This window comes from Natator depressus, chromosome 8 (genome assembly GCF_965152275.1).
Source record: "Natator depressus isolate rNatDep1 chromosome 8, rNatDep2.hap1, whole genome shotgun sequence".
Lineage (NCBI taxonomy): Eukaryota > Metazoa > Chordata > Testudines > Cheloniidae > Natator > Natator depressus.
The window spans coordinates 50,898,780-50,912,679 of NC_134241.1; the positions used below are offsets into that span (position 1 = coordinate 50,898,780).

At 42.9% G+C, this 13,900-nt stretch overlaps 1 protein-coding gene across 7 annotated transcripts in view; it reads left to right on the plus strand.

The window, feature by feature from the left end:
* Positions 1-243: 243 nt before the first annotated feature.
* Positions 244-13,900, plus strand: part of RALGPS2 (Ral GEF with PH domain and SH3 binding motif 2) — a 264,748-nt gene continuing 251,091 nt past the window's right edge. For 5 of the 7 annotated variants that reach the window (XM_074961031.1, XM_074961026.1, XM_074961025.1 and 2 more), the window contains exon 1: positions 244-445. The gene's annotated coding sequence lies outside the window, so the exon portion shown is untranslated. The remainder of the gene's footprint in view (positions 446-13,900) is intronic. The other 2 variants (XM_074961029.1, XM_074961032.1) reach the window with 1 other exon arrangement.

The following is a 13,900-nucleotide window of genomic DNA, read 5'->3' on the forward strand; positions in this document are numbered from 1 at the left end:
TTGTTCTCTGTGGCGACCGGCCGCAGCAGGAGCGTGCGCGCGCCTCTAACCCTCTACCCCAGTAGCTGAGCGCGAGCTGCTCCCACGGCCAGCGGCAGTTGGGCAGTTACGATCGTTGTGTCTCTCAGGCCGGGCGCGCGCAGTCACTTGCGCCACAGACGCTCCAATCGTAGGCGGGCGGACGCGCGCCGCTGTTCATCACCCAGCGCCTGCGCGGATGGGCTCATTCCCCACCTCGTCCGGAGAGAGGAACTTATGCGCATGCGTTTTCTCCCTTCCTCCTCTGTTTGTGGTGGTGCCTGTTGTTCCCTCCCCCCCACGTCGGGTCAGGTAGCCGCTACTGAATGACAGTAATCCAGAGCGGGTGAGCTGCAGCGGCGGCCCCGAGCGCGGGAGCCCGCCTGGCGGACGGAGTGGTTCCTTCCCCGCTCCGTGTCCTTCGCAGGTAAGCTAGGGGAGATACCCCCGCCGCACACACTGCTCCGACGTGAGGGAGGCCGCCGGGCTGGTGCCGCCTCTCCGGGGAGTTGCGGCTGGGTATTGTCTAGCTCCTGCGCTCTCTGCAGCCCTAGAAGGAGAATAATCCTCCGCTTGGATTCCGGGCCGCAGGGTTGCCGGGCAGGGATTGGAGGTGCACGGTCCCCTCCCAGATCCGGGGAGGGTCCGGACCCCCCAACCCGGACCCACTGACACCGCCCTCCACCCACCCACACGCGTGTGGTTTCCCCTCACCCCAGAGACACGCCTGGGCGAGGGGGGAGTTGGACTCCGGCCCTGGGCCGTGCTGGCATGGGGCGCGCGGTGGGTGAAACGGGGGTAGTTACGGCGTAAGCCCCGCCAGGCCAGGGCAAAGCGTGCGCTGTGTGACTGGGGCTGGAGCCCCCAATTCCCGCCCGTGTGTGAATAGGCCGGGGGCAGTGACCGTCTCCTAGGGTGGGGTGGGGCTGAGCGCTTGTGAGGTGGGCGTATGGAGCGTCCCCGACTCAGCCAGCCCACCCGCCGTTTGAATGGGGCTGCGCGATGGCAAGAGGGGTATGTGAAGCGGCCTAAGCCCTAGGATGGGTTGGAGAGGGTGAGGCTGGCTCCCTGCTAGATGGGAATAGGGAACATGGATTAAAACGCATGTGTTCGGAAGGTGGGCTGCCTTGGCCTGCCCCCCATGCCAGACTAGAGGACGCACAGTTTGAAAGGGCCTGAGCTTTGGCCAGGTTAATGCGCCAGGGTGTTCCGAATCGTTCCGTGTGTGTGATCGCTAGATGGGGATACAGAATAGCTCAAACCAAGTGTGAGTAAGAGCGTCCATGGTTTGAATGAAGCGTTTGCTCATTGACAGCAGTATGGAATGGTCAATCTGTGTTTTAAGAGAATTAGAGTTTTTGTGGTTTGTATGCATCAGTTGTGAGGTGTGGGTACAGGGTAACTGAGCCCTGTTGGTGAGTTAAAGCACCCAGGGTTTGAATGGGTCTGTGCAATCATGAGATGAGGTTATGGAGCAGCTTGGGTCCCAAGATGGATTATAGCATGCATACTTTGAATTAGGATGGGTTGAGGTGGGTTTGCAGTGCTGCACTATCATGGAGACTTTTATAAGGAAGAGGGAAAGTTTGGGTGCCAGAATCCTGAAGTTCAGCACTCCTGATGCTGCTGGAAACCACTGTAGTAGAACAGAAATAGGTGTTGGGTCATAGACACTAGTCCTTTTTGGGCATGGTGGTTCTGGGAGGGATGTGTAGGCTAAGCAAAGAATTAGATGCAACTGTCTCAGGCAGACTAGTGACAGACAACCATTTGCTCTTAAATGTGCGGTTGGAAACTACTTCAGTTACTGTTTCACACAGGCAGTCCAGTATATTCAGAGAGCTGCATTCTCAGAGGAGGCAATTTAGCACAGCTGTTGCTTTGTTTGGGATGGTAGGGGGAAGGGAAAACTCTGATAATATAGATGGAAGAGAGGCAGATAAGACACTGGATTCCAATTGAAGAGAAAATAAAGTGCGAAAAACCAATATCCGGGTAATAGAGAATTCATAAACTCTTCCAGTTTTACTGTTTATTCGGTTCATTTCAAGATTGGCAGTTGCCATAGGGAACTATTTTAATGGAGTTAACTTTTTTATGAAAAGTTTTAAATTCTTTCTAGCTGTAACTATCTTATGTATCAGTTCTATGTTTTAATTTTTTAAATAAAATTGGCACATTTTTCAGTCCATTAATGTAAGGTATTACCATCATACCAGTTGTAACTGTGCCTCTATTTTTTACTCTACACAGTGTTGTAAACTCATAATAAGGAAACAAATGGTAAAATTAAAAAAATTCTTCTCCCCTCATGTTGTTTTGAACTATGTTAAATTTTTGCTACAAGCTTTAGAACCCTTAAAAATAGTAGGACTTTCATGTACACCACCACTTCAACACAAACTGTACTGACTTGGACCCTGATTTTGTCATAGGGTCTACATGCGGACCATAACTCCTGTGTAGAGTTTCATTTACTCCTGGGGGAATTCTGGGCCAAAAAATTAAAAGTTCTGCACACAATATTTTAAATTCTGCAAAATTCTGCATAATTTATTTGTAAAAATAATGTAATATAATCATGCCAGTTTCAATTATTTTGATAACTTATTTAAATTACAATACAATGGATGGAGAATGGGAGTGAGGACCATTGGAGGAAATCTCCACACCCCCTTTGTTGAATAGTAATGTAGCTATTTATTTCTGGTTGTTAGTCAACAAGTATATGTAGCCATAACATCAGTATTACACCATAGGTAACTGAAAGAGCAAGTGAGGGCTGGGGCATCAAACTCACAATTTCTATTGGCTACTGACCATCTCCAGAAAGGCCAGTAGTAAACAGTTCACGGGTCACATTGGGGGCTGAAAAAACTTCCTATCGAATTTAGACCAGTTCTAATCACTAAAGCACCATAAGCATTTATAAGGCTATATAGTTATTTACAAAAGGCTCCTTTACACCACTCTGGCAATTAAAGGAACCTTAAAACTTGTGCATCCATTTTATACTCCTGGGGCAATTCACTAAGAATATTGGGAACAATTCACTAAGCAAGCAGACTGCTACATTCTGCTGTGCCCCATGACTGCCTCCTCAGAAACACCCTGAAGCCTTGCCCCACCACGTCAGGCATGCTGCAATAGCGAGCGAGAGAGACAGAGCCTCTGTCACTGGCATGCATGCCCTGCCCGCCCCGCCCCCCCCCCCCCCCCCCGTGGTGACTGATGTCTTCCCATGTCCACCCAGTCCTGCCCCCCCCCCCCGGGGGGGGGGGGAGATAACTGATGTCTCTGCTGGCTGCTCCGGGTGCCAGAACTGACGTGCCCGCGCTGCTGTGGAGGAGCATGTGACCACTCTTGCAGCTTCCTTTTCTTCCCCGTCAGAAGTCATCTTTCCTCTGGAAAGCAAAAAAAAATCTGCAGGGGACATGAATTCTGTATGCATGCAGTGGTGCAGAATTCCCCCAGGAGTATCTGTTTAATTTAATGGGGCTCCACGCTGGTGCAAGAAGCTGCTTGTTTAGATCAGATTGTAGCATCAGGGTCTAGTGGATAAATTGTAGCTCCTGAGTTGGTATTTCTTTGTCTTTTCAGAAGTACTGCCCTTGGTTTTGAAGATTTGCAATTTCTATGGAAAAATGTTGCATTTATCTGAAAATCATAGAAATATACACTTTTGCATTTTTTAGCCCCCTACTTACCTCACTTTCTTTTTTTTCCTCTGAGAAGGAGGTTAGGAACCTCTCTTTCATGTGAAGAGAACTTTGCTTTTACTTAGAAAAGACTAAGACCTTGTATAAATCTTAACATTTGTGTCATTGGGGAGAACTGTAAAAGATAGGGTATTTCCACTCAGAGGTGTTTGCAGTTCTAAGGTTCAAGTTTCCTTCCCAACGGGGATGAAGTCTCATTGCACACTGAGGATAGGTCCACACTAAAAAGTTAGGTTGACCCAGCTATGTTTCTCAGGGGTGTGAAAAATCCACACTCCTCATCATTGTAGTTAAGCTGACAATCCCTGGTGTAGACAGTACTAGGTCAATGGAAGAATCAGAATGAGAAGATTTAGAATTCTTCTGTTGACCTAGCTACTGCCTCTTGTGGAGATGGATTACCTATGCTAATAGGAGAACCCCTCCCATCGGCATAGGTAGTGTCTGCACTGAAGCAGTACAGTGGTGCTGCAGTGCCACTGTAGTGTTACAAATGTAGACAAGCCCTCAAATACTGCAGTGCTGCTGTTACCTGGGTAGCATGTCTGAGACAAATACCTATAGGAGAGAGATGTTGAGCAGCCACGAGGAATTCAGTTCACATCCTCCCTAAATACTCTGTGTTAGATCTTGCTTCCCACTCTGATTCTAGATTTCAGCGATCAGTAGTTCGGTATTTGTTTACCTAAAGAACTCCTCAATCCGTTGTCTGTTGTAGGTGGTGTTGCTTGCCATTCTTCCACAAGCGAGAATACTGTACACAGAGGCCCTCATAAAAGGAGAAGCTATTTTCTGGTAACTGTTGTATGAGAGTTGTCTCTGTGCATTCAGACTTTCCCTCTATCTTGGGGTTCTTAACGTAATTTGGCTCCATAAGAAGGAACTCAGGTGTTTGGTGGCCATACTCTTATATATGCTCAGATGTTGAATGCTGATGTCAATAGAGGGTGATCATGAAGTCCCAAAGAACACTACTTTGCTAGGTTTCAGAGTAGCAGCCGTGTTAGTCTGTATCCGTAAAAAGAAAAGGAGTACTTGTGGCACCTTAGAGACTAACAAATTTATTAGAGCATAAGCTTTCGTGAGCTACAGCTCACTTCATCGGATGCACAGAGTGGAAAATATAGTGGGGAGATTTTACTTACATAGAGAACATGAAACAATGGGTGTTACCATACAGACTGTAACAAGAGTGATCAGGAAAGGTGAGCTATTACCAGCAGGAGAGCCGGGGGGAGGGGGGGGGTGACCCCATTGTCTACAGCCAAGCTCTACGATACAACCGCATTTGCTCCAACCCCTCAGACAGACAAACACCTACAAGATCTCTATCAAGCGTTCTTACAACTACAATACCCACCTGCTGAAGTGAAGAAACAGATTGACAAGAGCCAGAAGAGTACCCAGAAGTTACTTACTACAGGACAGGCCCAACAAAGAAAATAACAGAACACCACTAGTCATCACCTTCAGCCCCCAACTAAAACCTCTCCATCGCATCATCAAGAATCTGCACCCTATCCTGAAGGACGACCCATCACTCCCACAGATCTTGGGAGACAGGCAAGTCCTTGCTTACAGACAGCTCCTGAACCTGAAGCAAATACTCCCCAGCAGCCACACACCACACAACAAAAACACTAACCCAGGAACCTATCCTTGCAACAAAGACCGTTGTCAACTGTGTCCACATATCTATTCATCAGGGGACACCATCATAGGGCCTAATCACATCAGCCACACTATGAGAGGCTCGTTCACCTGCACATCTGCCAGTGTGATCTATGCCCTCATGTGCCAGCATTGCCCCTCTGCCATGTACATTGGCCAAACTGGACAGTCTCTACATAAAAGAATAAATGGACACAAATCAGACGTCGAGATTTATAACATTCAAAAAGTAGTTGGAGAACACTTCAATCTCTTTGGTCACTCGATTACAGACCTAAAAGTGGCAATTCTTCAACAAAAAAAAACTTCAAAAACAGACTCCAAGGAGAGACTACTGAATTGGAGTTAATTTGCAAACTGGATCCAATTAACTTAGGCTTGAATAAAGACTGGGAGTGGATGGGTCATTACACAAAGTAAAACTATTTCCCCTTGTTTATTTCCCCTCCTGCTGTTCTTATCAACTGCTGGAAATGGCCCACCTTGGTTATCACTACAAAAGGTTGTCTCCTTCTTCCCCCCGCCCCCGCTCTCCTGTTGGTAATAGCTCACCTTTCCTGATCACTCTTGTTACAGTGTGTATGGTAACACCCATTGTTTCATGTTCTCTGTGTATATAAAATCTCCCCACTATATTTTCCACTGTATGCATCCGATGAGGTGAGGTGTAGCTCACGTATGCTTATGCTCTAATAAATTTGTTAGTCTCTAAGGTGCCACAAGTACTCCTTTGCTTTGCTAGGGATTCCAAGAGCTTGTTGCCAATGGGTGCCAACCCCCAAGTGGGAATACACAGAGGCAACTCTCAAAGAATATCAGTTACCAGTAAGTAACCTGTTGTTCTTTTAAATTTTATTTTTGTCTTTATTAAAATTAAGTTTTAGGACTTTAAGATCTCTAGATTTTTTTTTTTTTTTTTTTTTAGTTAAACATTTCTCTTAACATACTTCAGATCTTTCATCAGTATTTGGAATTGATACCTGATGCATCTCTATCTAAAACCATTATTTCCCCAAAACAAAGAAGGGGAATTCCCAGATTTCAGAAGTTTCAGTTTCTATTTGAGATAGCTGAGGCAATGGCATAGAGCTTTAGGATGAGGCAATTTCTGGTTTTATTTCCTTTAATTAAAATTAAACAGACTATATTACTGCAAAACTAGTATCAAGTTAAGTATTTTTCAGTAATTTTCATTACTATTGTCTAATAATAATTTTATTTTTCCTGGCTTAAACAGGTATTTATCAGTGCCCTGTCCTAAACTAGTTTTTCTCGTGAAATTACCAACCCTGCAAATTGTGTTTTTTAAAGAATTGGTTGGGACCAAATCTGTGTCCCGCTGAAGTTCGAGAATTTTGCCACTGACTTCCGTGTGACCAGGATTTGGTCCTTGATGGATTTTTGTACCTACTGAGCCAATTGAATTCCTGCTTTCATTTGAATTGAAAACTTTGCTTTAGGGTTGGGTGGTGTAATCTAATTATTTGGCTTTTGTGTGAACTAAGGCATGTATGCACTATATTTCTGTACAAACACATCATGACATGTTTCTGTTTTGAGAGTCTTTTACAGTCCTGTATTTGACAGTGTTGTAAAAAGAAAAGGAGTACTTGTGGCACCTTAGAGACTAACCAATTTGTTTGAGCATAAGCTTTCGTGAACTACAGCTTACTTCATTGTGAAGTGACCTTTAGCTCACGAAAGCTTATGCTCAAATAAATTGGTTAGTCTCTAAGGTGCCACAAGTACTCCTTTTCTTTTTGCGAATACAGACTAACACGGCTGCTACTCTGAATAGTGTTGTAAAAGAAAATGAGCAAGTAATTTTTGAGACGATACTTAAAAATGCCTCCTGAAACTATTTGGAAAGTGTACAAACTAAGTTGTATAAATAAAAATTTTAGACTCCTCTAACAGCAGCAATAATTGCTGAAGTAGAAGCCTCCCCTTCATACATGCAAGGTTTGTGTCCCAAATGCAGAATCGGACAAATGTAATGTGTTGGTTCTGATGAAGAGCCATGTTGTTAGGGAGAGACCAATATTTTATCCATAGTTCTATTTGCAACAGGGCTGTCATCAGAAGGCTGATCTTTTTGCTTTTCATTTAACTTATAAGAAAAAAGATCCTCAAAACATCTTTGTTTTCAAAATTTTAAGATTAACTGTCAGGGTAAAGAAGAACCACCTTTTTGAAAAACCTGAAGGAAATTAAACATACCTTTACAAAGGAAGAGATTTAAAGTGGACGTTCTGAAATTTTTAAGTATCTGATGCCCTTATATATTGTGGGTGGGGTGGGGGGAAGTCAAATTAAATTTGGGAATCACTTGATAGTTTCTATAATAATCCCACGAATAAGTCAGTTTTCGAGCAAAGAAAACAAATATACAGTATTTTATTAGGATTTTCAGAAAAATACATGAATCTTTGTTGTAGCTAGTGGAATAAAAAAAAAAATGTGAAATACTTTGTGTGAGCCCTTTGTGTTAGGAAGCCTTTGTATGTTAGTGGATTGAAGAAGTAGAGCATTTACTCCTGCAGACATTAGGCTTCAATACAAAACAATACATGCACTGAATGGTGGTCCTCAGATTTCCCTACCTCCACACTCCCATTCCTCTCCTCAGATGCAACTGAGCGTATGGTCCGTGGTCTACATTTCCTTCCAGTTGACTTAATCCATGCAATGCTTGTCAGATCCCGAAGGAAAGTTATGGAATTGAGAAACATGGTGGGTTAAGGCAGGATATTCTAAAATCAGTGTCCCAAGCAGTGCTTGAAAGCTCAGTATGATTACGTCAGCTGGGAGTGTGTGTGGATGTGGGATCTCACTCTTATTTGTGTAATAAGTATTCTTATCACAAAGAGGACATTAATTTTGTTTAAGCACATTACTTTTCTTATGATGCCTGTCCAGTGAAATTAATAAATTAAGTTATAAGGAGAATATGTCATAGGGACTGTTATAATTTAGATCCATTATGCAGTAAAGAGATTATTTGGTAAAAGCTCTTGGTATAACTATACCCATATAAGGACTGGTTATTCCCCACTTAGTAGTTGCCAGTGATACGCTTGCTTGCCATTTACCAGATGTTCTAAAGTTAAGTTTAATAAGGTGCTTCAAATGAGAAATGTCACTGTGAAAAATGAATACGATTAAAAATATTTTAAAATTTTTATTCTTAAATTAGGGTAAAGTTTCAGTTGAACTTCTTGCCCATTTACTGCCTCCTGTAATTTGAATTTTGATACAAAAGTTAAAAATATAAAGGTAAACTTAAGTAGGAGTATCAGTAATGTATTCAGATGAAATTCATCACACTTCTCTTGCACACATGATTAATAACTGACAACAACTTGGGTATTTTCGTAAGGTTGTAATAAATGAATAAGATGTAGAGCAGAGAATGCCAAACTTTCTATGTAAATCTGTTTTTGAAAGTGTACTTTAATTGCTAAATAAAATTCCCATTATATTTTTATAGCTCATTAGACACAGTAAAATAAATTTGGTAAATTATGAAGAGAGGAAGACTACTTTGGATTGGTATAGAAATATATTATGATTAGAAGGGGGCAGATTGCCTGTTACTTTGTCACATAGGTAAGGTTGTGGTGGAACAACTCCCATGGTACCTAGATGCCATTTATCTCTTTGACCCTTCTCAGTCTGATATAGTCCTGCCTGTTGCACAGACACTGCATTGGTCCATCTCCTGACAATAGATGAAAGTCTGTCAACTACCTTTGATATGTTAAGGTGATGCTGACTCACCTGTGAATCCGTATGGGGTGGATGGGACTGCTCTTCAGTGAGTTTGTTTTCTTTCCTCTTGGACAGATCTCAATGGGTAGTTGTGGGCAATTGCCCCTCTTCTTGAAGAGCTGTCATGTGTGGGGTGCTGCATGGTACCATTTTTAACCCCTCTTGTTCATTGTGTGTATGGTGCCATTAGGAGGATTAAAATGAGATATGGGGTTAAGCTTTTTCAGTGTGTTGATGACACCCAACGGTAGGCTTCTCTCGCATCTGTCTGGGATGATGCAATTCAGCTCCTCAGTCAGTGTCTAATTGAGATTGGAGCATGGGTGAGAGTAAGCTGGCAGAGGCCCCACTCAGATAAGACTGACGAGATGAGGATGGGTTGGAGTAAGCAACTGGAAGAGATGCTGAAGGTATATTATCAGCCTCCGTGATAAGGAGCACATCTGCCATTAGTTAATAGTGTTTGCGACTGAGGGGTGATTTTTAGACCCCCAGTTGTCGTTGTTTGACAGTCATATTACAGCTGACCCAGTCAGCTTTTCACTGCATCTGGCCAGGAAGTTGCGATCTTTCCTTTGAGATGTGATGCTTCCTACTATTATCTATGCTTTTGTCACCTCTAATATTAGACTACTGCAATGCGGTCTGCGTGGGGACTACATCTTAAAACCATTTGGAGACTGAAGTTTGTGTAGAATACAATGGCTCACTTATTGAGTGGGTCATTTCACTGGGAGCACATGACACCAGTGCTCTGGGATCTGCACTGGTTGCCCATTTAGCTCCACATGGAGTTTAATGTGTTGTCATTTGAGACTGCCTGGCTCCCTATGCCGTATTGCTACAGCTTTGGTTAGCATGGGTTCTCAAATTGGATCCTCCTTCTTATAAAAGAAAGGAGCTGGCTGTTAGAGCATTCTCCTGTGAGGGCTCTGTCTCTGAAACTTGCTCCCCCTTCTTGGCCTGAATTTGGGGACTTTCTGGGCTTGCTACTAAAGATGCTTGTTTGATAGGGTCTTTGGAAAAGGCTGAGGGTATGCTTCCTAGATGAGGACTGGCTGGCCAGCTGAGTTCCTGGAGAATTGATTTCAGTGATGATGATATTTAATTTAAATACATTTATTTTATAATTAAGGCTCCTAGAGCCAGGGGTAGATGTCTTTAATATTTTAAATCTAAATAAATAAAATGTATACCAGAATAGTTAAAGCAACATAATGCTCTTGTGAATGCAGTTATACCAATATAAGGGTGATTTATATTCGTATAGATATTCCCATGTGGGAAGGGGAATAAGCTGTAAGGCATCTTTATTCAGCTACAGTAACTCCTCACTTAAAGTCGTCCCAGTTAATGTTGTTTCATTGTTACGTTGCTGATCAGTTAGAGAACATGCTTGTTTAAAGTTGCACAGCGCTCCCTTACAACGTTGTTTGGCAGCTGCCTGCTTTGTCCACTGCTTGCAGAAAGAGCAGCCCGTTGGAGCTAGCTGGTGGGGGCTTGGAATCAGGGTGGACCGGCAGCCCCCCTATCAGCTCCCCACTCCCCGAAGTTCCCTGTGCCTCAGCTGCCCAGCAAGCTATCAATTGCTGGGCAGTTCAGCTGTCCTTCCCCCCACTTCCATGTGCTACTCCTGCCCTCTGCCTTGGAGCTGCTCCCGGGAGCCTTATGCTTGCTATTCAGGGGTGGGAAGAGGGGGGCTAAATGTCCCCTGCTCCTGCCCCTTACTTACCCCATTTCCATAGAGCAGGGCCGGGGGGGGGAAGAGACACAGAGGAGACACAGGATAGGGCTCAGGACAGTGGGAGTGTGCTGGCAGCAGGGGCTGTCTGAACTTGCTGATCTACTTAAAAAGGCAGTGTACTTAAAGGGGCCATGCGCATCTCTTTCACACATAGGGTGTGTGTGTCTGTCTCTCTGCCATGCTCTCTCCCCTCCCTCCATTTGTGGTGCCTTGTAGAGTGTGAGGCTACATTAACACCACTGTGTTAACCCTTGAGGGCTCAGCTGTTCTAGTTCATCATTTTAGCAGTAAAGCATTCCGTGGGAACTATCCCACCATCTGACTTCACCACTTCAACCAAGCTTTGCAATCATCATTGCTGTGTACAGTGTTAAATTGTTTTTTAAAACTTATACTCTGTGTCTGTGTGTATACACAGACACACACACGCGCACACACAGAGAGACAGTATAAGTTTTAAACAAACAGTTTAATATTGTACACAGCAATGATGATTGTGAAGCTTGGTTGAGGTGGTGAAGTCAGATGGTGGGATATATATATAAAATCTTTTGTCTGGTGAAAACAATTTCCCTGGAACCTAACCCCTCCCTCCCCCTTTACATTAATTCTTACGGGGAAATTGGATTCGCTTAACATTGTTTCACTTAAAGTAGCATTTTTCAGGAACATAACTACAACGTTAAGTGAGGAGTTACTGTACATTCACACTAAGGAATGTAGGTGAAATGGATGAATTTTATTGTAATTGTCAGCACTTCGGACAAAGTCAAAAGCGGGTTTCGGCTATATGTGTAGTAGGTCTTTTAGCTGGTATAATAATATTGGTTAGGAGTGTTTTATACCAGCATAAACTCATAGGAAAAAAAAATCTGTTTGCCAGTATAATTTATTTCATTTTGAGGAACTGATGTAAGCTATACTAGGAAAAGAGTTGATATGAGCTGTCTTCCCCTCACCCCCATGCCGGAGATGGGGGTATGGTTTGCCGGTATAAGTAACAAACCGTTTCTAATGTAGATAAGGCCTTGGTTGTCCCCATGAATCTGTCAGTCACTTTTGTCCACATAGTTTTTACAAATACAAAAGGAGAAAGAAATGCTCACCTTCTAAGGGCTCGTCTCCACTTACCAGGGGATTGACGCGTGGTAAATTAGCTAAATTGACCACCGATCGCTCTCCCGTTGACTCCGGTACTCCACTGGAATGAGAAGCATAAGGTAAGTTGACGGGAAAGTTTCTCTCGTTGACCCAGCACGATGTAAACACCACAATAGGTCAACCTAAGGTACGTCAACTCCAGCTACATTTTTCACATAGCTGGAGTTGCGTAACTTAGGTTGACTTAGTCCTGTAGTGTAGACCTGCCTGAAATAACAGCAACCTGTGCAGTATTCCTGTTTCGGATTTTCTTATGCCCTTGAATTGCTCTTCTTGTGCCTAGATACCACCCTGGTTGGCATTTTACAATGTGAGGGAGCTCGTGAAGGAGAGCAAAACTAATCTAAAACAAATCTAAATGGCAAGTCGATACTCTCCTTGTTTCTGCTCAGTCTTCTGACTGTAACTGTGAAGGGAGTATCAGATATGAAATGGATGTAAGTTCAGTTGTAAAGAGAAGGTATATTCTGTCAGGGTTATTAAAAGGCTGGATAATTAAGCATTTTCAAAGAATAAAGCAAGAGTACAATCTTATGCTTTTGAGGAAAGTCTGTGCTGAATATGAATATTCATATAAATATGAAAGAGTTACCAATCTTCTTTAGAAAGCGTGCTTGCAGATTGTTCTCTCTTGAATGTCTAATTGCTTGTAGTTTCTTCTGCTTGTTTTTTAAAACAAAATGCCAACGGTGCATTTATGAAACTTGGCTCTGTGTGAATAACTTATGCATGCAGCTCAAATTGCATTATATGTTACAACTTGTGTTTTACTAGTGTTTTGTTAATGTTTTTGAGAGTCAAATAAATTTGCCTTTTTCTTGGAGCTGTCATGATATTTGAAGTTTTCTTTGAGGAACCTAATTAATATTTCAAAATAAAAACTAATTTGCAAGTACTCTTTCCAGGGGAAACTGCAATTGTATATAGTAATTAATGCATATGAGACTTCCGTCTGTAGAAATAGGATGTGTATAACTGATTTTTTCAGACTTATATTTATGGTACAATCACAAGTGCAACAGAACTTATCTTGTGCGTTATCAAAAAGGTGAATCGAGTGATCTGGAGAGGGAAAGGAAGAAACCCAAATAATTCACAATTGCTATTCTACATTTCTGTGGTGGTATTTAAATATGAATTGAAAAAATATAATCATATGATGATGATGCATCTCAGGTAAATGCAACAAAAAATGCCTCTGTGTCGAATGAAACACAGTGTGGCTAACTTATGTCACTTTGAAATCCAGAGTAGACAAGACTCTAGGGAGAAAATTTTGGAAATAGCCATGGATGTGTGGAGCAAAATATATATTGAGGTTACATCTTCTGTTTAGGATTTAAGACTCAAATTAATTCAACAAAAGTGTCCCAGATTGCATTAGAGTCTGAATATAAAATATCAGTAGTAACAACATATTGTGTGTTGAGTGGCCCATTGTTTAACCTGTTTTGGTAATGTTGAAGTATTAGTCAATCCTAAACATTCTTCTTCTTCGAGTGCTTGCTCGTGTCCATTCCATGTTAGGTGTGCACAAGCCGCATGCACTGTTTCCAGAGATTTTTTTCCCCCCAGTGGTATCCATAGGGCCGGCTCTAGTGATCCCTGGAGTCCCACCCCCATGCACTGGTATAAAGGATGCTGCTGGCCCCGTGCCGTTCCAGTTCCTTCTTACTGCCTGTGACGGTTGCTGGAACGACTTTCTCTCCCTTGTGTTTGCAAGCCTTCTCTAGTCGTTGAATGTGACTGTTTTTGTACATAGTTAGTGTTAGTCATGTATAGTTAGCAGAGTTAGATAACAGTCCCCTCAGAGGAC